Source organism: Ambystoma mexicanum, chromosome 11, assembly GCF_040938575.1.
Source record: "Ambystoma mexicanum isolate Mex_15411 chromosome 11, UKY_AmexF1_1, whole genome shotgun sequence".
Lineage (NCBI taxonomy): Eukaryota > Metazoa > Chordata > Amphibia > Caudata > Ambystomatidae > Ambystoma > Ambystoma mexicanum.
This window is the reverse complement of record NC_090934.1, coordinates 22716177-22722176: the sequence shown is the minus strand read 5'-3', so window position 1 is coordinate 22722176 and position 6000 is coordinate 22716177. Positions and strand designations below refer to the sequence as shown.

Below are 6000 nucleotides of genomic sequence, written 5' to 3'. Positions count from 1 at the left end.
CCATTTTGCATGTGCTGCCATCAATGGCCAGTTAATACCACTATGGTCTGACAAGTGACTTTCCCATACCTACACAAAAGCCCAAACTGTTGGCATTGGCAATGCTTGTTTTTTTCCTGTGGCTGGTTGGCCACGGGTGGAGGCTTCCGCCACGAAGCAAATGATTTCAAGCCATATTTTCAACCTATCAGGATCAGCGGGGATTGGGCGCTGCGCCTTTTGGCGCCCTCATGCTTGTGTATATAGTGCCAACTCTCGCGTGTTCCCCTTGCATCTCACAACAGCTCAGGCGCTATAAGTACTAGGGGAGAGGATGGACCCTGGGCCTCCAACAGCACAGTCACGGGTGAAGGGATGGGCGGGGGGGGGGCGGGGTATAGGGCTCAAGGGTTGCAGCAGCGGCACACCCTCCTCTGACCCCCGTCTTATCTTAAGCATTTAAACGTTAGTATGTTTCTTTCATATGGTCTGAAGCAGTGCAGCTTGTGCAGGGATTGACCCAGGCCCCGGGCCGCATGAAATGCGGGACGATAGAGGGTCTGGAAGTTTAGGCGCGGGGTGGGGGGAAAACGGCGAGAAAGCGTAGGGAGGGGCGTCCGAATGGCGCCACAAGAAACAAAGGCCCAGGAAGGGCAGGAAACAGCACCTGGCGAAATATAACAACAAGAGGTCAGGGGGTAACCCGGCCACCCCCAGGAAGGAACAAAAGGCCGGGGTGGTATATGTAAGCCTGGGAAAAGGAGAGACGGCACAAACCAGGTAAGAGCTCACCTCTCTCGGGTAGGCTCTTGGTACCTGGAGAAGGGAAAGGAAAAACGTTGCCACCTAACCCACCCTACAAGAGAAACGGAAGAGGTGGGGGTGTGCAGGCAGGAGCCAGAACGCCGAATACTCCTTCGGTACACGGTACAAAAAGAGGGAGCAAAAGCAGAAGTAAGAACGCCGGGTACTCTTTCGGTACACGGTCCAGGGGAAGAAGGAGCAGGCAGTAGAGAAGAACGGTGAGTACTCTTTCGGTACACGGTCCAAGAAACGTCGTAGGCGGCATGTGCCCAGGAACGAAGGCTCAGGGATACCAAAGACTCAGAAGGAGCCTTGAGCGGCTTCGGAACTGGACACAATGTGCCCAAAAGCATATGGCTATGTAATATTTTGTTATAATGGATTTTCTGTAAGAAAATAAAATGCCTACGGCCTACAAATTTTCCATACACACAAAGTTGTCTGTAACTTATTATTTAGGTAGGGATCTGGTAAGAGCAGCAAAGTGAACCCACACTACTCAGCCTATAGGGCATAGGAAAGACCCCCCAAGACTGCAACAGCATAGTCATGGGTAATGGGGGGGTATATGGGGTTTGAAGTGTGCAACAGCACAACCTCCCCTGACCCCTTCTTAGCTTTCTTGTATGCATCAGGAAGTGGGCCCACAGGCAGAGGGCAAGGAGGGGCCGGGTCCTATACTGCCCCCCAGGGAGTGCGGGGACATTCTGTGGTTCAGAACTTGTCCGGTTTCTTTCTGGGAAGGCAGGGCGCTTCATGTAATGGGGACTGTGACGAGGTTAGGGTGACATGAGGTCATTGGACACACCTGTTGAAACTGACAATCACACTCTCGCCAGGCCGGGTGGGTGAATAAATAGCGCAGTGGGGGGGGGGGGGGGGGGGGTATCGGCTGCTGATTTCTGTGGAAGGGGGGGGCCTTCCTCCGTGGGGCCTTGTAAAGTCCACACAATAAGTGCGTTTCCGTTAAGGACCATGATATGTCGCCAGTGCTTCCTAGCTGCAGCCTGTGCCTCGAAGCACTATGCAAATGCTGCGCTCTTCGTGGGAGCTGCTCTGCCCGCCTGCCTGCCCCCAGGTGGGGGTGTGACGTCGGCTCTCTGCCTGCCCTTTCCCTCAGAACAGCGCGGGGCAAACAATGCGGTTGAACCTGTTAGCAGTTTTTCCCCGGGGGGTAGAGGAGGGGCAGCCCCCTCTTCTCTAATATCCACGTGCGAGCAACATCCTGGAAGGTGTTTTAAGTGTGCCATGGCAGCCTCCGCGTGACGTCCCGCATCGGCGTGACAGGCTTTGCATTTGCTCATGTGTGTGGCCCGCCGTGCATGCACGCCGCGTGAAGGACCGCCGTGCACACTTCACTCTGGCGTGGAGTGCAAGACCTTCTCCTCCTGAGCCTCGCCTGAGGATCCCCACCCACCCCAGGGAGCGTCCGAGGACAGTCCGGGGCGTCGCTCTGGTGCGGCCAAGGAGGACATTCCAGACAGACTCACCCAGACCCCCTGCCCCTCCACAGGTGAGTCACCCAGGCCCCTGCACTCCGTGGCAACTCCATAGGTTAGTCCCCCTGCCCTCCGTGGCGGCTACACAGGTGAGTCGCCCAGGCCCCTGACCCTCCGTGGCAACTCCATAGGTTAGTCCCCATGCCCCCTGTGGCGGCTCCACAGGTGAGTCACCCAGGCCCCTGCCCTCCGTGGCAACTCCATAGGTTAGTCCCCCTGCCCTCCGTGGCGGCTACACAGGTGAGTCGCCCAGGCCCCTGACCCTCCGTGGCAACTCCATAGGTTAGTCCCCATGCCCCCTGTGGCGGCTCCACAGGTGAGTCACCCAGGCCCCTGCCCTCCGTGGCAACTCCATAGGTTAGTCCCCCTGCCCTCCGTGGCGGCTACACAGGTGAGTCGCCCAGGCCCCTGACCCTCCGTGGCAACTCCATAGGTTAGTCCCCATGCCCCCTGTGGCGGCTCCACAGGTGAGTCACCCAGGCCCCCTGCCCTCCGTGGTGGCTCCACAGGTGAGTCGCCCAGGCCCCCAGCCCTCCGTGGCGGCTACACAGGTGAGTCGCCCAGGCCCCTGACACTCCGTGGCTGTTCCACAGGTGAATCACCCAGGCCCATGCCCGCTGTGGTGGCACAAGTTAGTCACCCAGGCCCCCAGCCCTCCGTGGTGGCTCCACAGGTGAGTCACCCAGGCCCTGCCCCCCCTGGCGGCTCCACAGGTGAGTCACCCAGGCCCCCTGCCCCCCGTGGCGGCTCCACAGGTGAGTCACCCAGGCCGCTGCCCTCCGTGGTGGCTCCACTGGTGAGTCACCCAGGCCCCTGCCCTCCGTGGCAACTCCATAGGTTAGTCCCCATGCCCCCCGTGGCGGCTCCACAGGTGAGTCACCCAGGCCCCCTGCCCTCCGTGGTGGCTCCACAGGTGAGTCGCCCAGGCCCCCAGCCCTCCGTGGTGGCTCCACAGGTGAGTCACCCAGGCCCTGCCCCCCGTGGCGGCTCCACAGGTGAGTCACCCAGGCCCCCAGCCCCCCGTGGCGGCTCCACAGGTGAGTCACCCAGGGCGCTGCCCTCCGTGGTGGCTCCACAGGTGAGTCACCCAGGCCGCTGCCCTCCGTGATGGCTCCACTGGTGAGTCACCCAGGCCCCCAGCCCTCCGTGGTGGCCTCACAGGTGAGGTGCTGAGGCCCCTGCCCTCCGTGATGGCTCCACTGGTGAGTCACCCAGGTCCCTGCCCTCCGTGGCGGCTCCACAGGTGAGTCGCCCAGGCCTCCGTGGTGGCCTCACAGGTGAGGTGCTGAGGTCCCTGCCCTCCGTGGCGGCTCCACAGGTGAGTCACCCAGGTCCCTGCCCTCCGTGGCGGCTCCACAGCTGAGTCACCCTGGTCCCTGCCCTCCGTGGTGGCCTCTCTCTCTTTTTCAGGTGACTTGTCATATATTAGGTGGCGGTTCCGTGCTTGACTTTAAACATTTAGTGAGTTTAACCGTGTTCCAATATGCATGTGTTTAAGCTATGCGCCTGTATCTTATATAGCGCTTACACCACGAGAGTGCAGCAGTGGCGCTGCGCCATTGAGCTGATCGGGCTCTAGCCCCCCACCCCCTCCTGAAATGTTGACCTGGCACAGACCTTAAAGGGCACCCGGGCTGCTCTGTTCACAAGGCCCAGCAATGAAAGCCTTTCATGGGTGGCTTCTGCGTTCACATGCACACTGGGTCAGGCAATTGAAAGCGTGATGTGTGACTAGCACTTGCATGTCAAGTGGATGATTGGAATTGGGGCTGGGGAGCAGCACCCCTTAAGTGCGTGGTTTCGGATGTGAAGGAGAGAATGAATAATCCCCCTACTCGCTAGCGTGAGAGGGGGGTTTAGATTCAAAGACAAGGAGGCGAGGCTTATGCAAAGCAGACTTGACTACAACACAACAGCAGCAAAGAGAACAAAACAAACGTTTAATAAAAGTCAAGTTTCAGTTTAAAACTTAGACTGAAGGGAATAACCCCAGCCCAAAATGGAGGACAGGCCATGCCCCAGCAATGTCCAAAAGGCATGGCTTCTCCCTTATAGAAGTTCTTTCCTCTAAGAGGACCTATTCTTCCGTAGCTGCCCACACCATAGACGCACGCCATCCTGAGGAACAAAAGCGCTGCCACTTCAAGTTTTTGAACTGAGATGGAAAACACAGCAAAAGTCTCCCAGCTATGCCCTCCAAGACGTCTTTGTTCCTTTACGACTGGGTTGCACCTCATCCCGAAGCTGCCAAAAGACAAAACACGTGAGTGGGTGGGATAATACTCGCCTCCTCGTCTTTAATCGAATCTAAACCCGCCTAACACTAGTGAGGGGGGTTATTCATTCTACTGCAAGACAGGAGGCTTCATATTATGCAAGTTTAAAGCCCTTGCATTTAATCAAAACCAACATGTTCAATTCGTTTATGATAAAAGGTCTTGAACGTGGACTCTTTGGGCCAATCAGCTGCTCTCAGAATGTGCACCAGACTTCCCCCCAATGGAAAGCCGCCTTAGAGGCCATGGTGCCCCCAACCGAATGGGCCCCAAAGACCGAGAGACATCTATTCCTGCTTTGCTCATGACTCACTTTACCCATCTGGCTATAGTGGCCAGGGAAACAGGTCTATAAGGCTCACGGTAAGAAATGAGCAGCTGACAGGAACCCGGAGCTCTAAGCCCCTCAGTCTTTTGCTCAAAATATTTTAGACATTGCACCACAGAAAGAAAGGAAGGAGAGGTCACTGAAGAGGTCATACGTTTAGTCCTCCTGGAAACAAAGAACGCTACCCCTTGAGGATAGTACATTTCACTATCAGCATCCAATGCCCTGACACCGAAACCCTTCTAATTGAAGCAAGGCACAACAACATGGCCAACTTGGAGAAAAGCTGTTGCAAAGTGAGCCGGTCGTTATCTGGCCAAGATTGAACCAACTGAAGTACTAAATTAACATCCCACAAAAAGGAACACTTTGGACCCGGAGGCACTTTGATACAAATGGATGTGAGGGCCTTATGAATGAAAAAAATGCCTTCCTATTGGTTCACCCTTCCCCAACACGTGCCCGGCAGAGATGATTGATCTGAACCCATTAATCGTTCTATATTCTTTACCTGCCTTAAAGAGCACCACCAAGAAATGGACTACCTCTACCAGAGAAGCAGAAACGGGACTGATGTGATGAGCCACGTACCAGCCCACCCACCGGCCCCACGCAGAGGAGTAGCCAAACCTGGTGGAAGCTGCCCATGAGTCCTTGATGACACAGAAAGCGGCTTGCGAAAGCCCTCTGAAGCACCCGGAAGAGCTGAAATATTCCAGGTCATAAGGGAGAGAAGCCCCTGAAGGACCAGGTCGTGGGGAAGACCCGTCAGGTCTGTTATGATGAGGGCATGAAGATGGAGATGGCGAGGAACAATAAGGCTACCTCTCAGAGGACTGGCAAGCTCACTTGAGAGGGCCAGAAAGGCGTCACTATTACCAGTGTCGCCCCTTGCCTGCGCACCTGAACTAGGACCCTCGCTATCATGGCAAACGGGGGAAAGGCGTAACAGATGCCGTCCAGCCAACTCTGAAGAAAAGCATCGGTTGCCAGCGCATTGGGGACTGGCCTCAAACTGTAAAAGCGAGGCACTTGGCAAATGAGCCTGGGCACAAAGAGATCTATCTGGAATGGCCCCCAAAGGGCACAGATCTTGGCAAACACCTCCCTGTCC

At 56.5% G+C, this 6000-nt stretch overlaps 1 protein-coding gene across 2 annotated transcripts in view; it reads left to right on the top strand.

Moving 5' to 3' along the window:
• The first annotated feature begins 1982 nt into the window (after window positions 1-1982).
• LOC138503008 (ornithine decarboxylase-like) overlaps window positions 1983-6000 on the top strand; it is a 309800-nt gene continuing 305782 nt past the window's right edge. Inside the window, exon 1 of one of the 2 annotated variants that reach the window (XM_069622441.1) lies at window positions 1983-2296. The gene's annotated coding sequence lies outside the window, so the exon portion shown is untranslated. The remainder of the gene's footprint in view (window positions 2297-6000) is intronic. The other variant, XM_069622440.1, reaches the window with a different exon arrangement.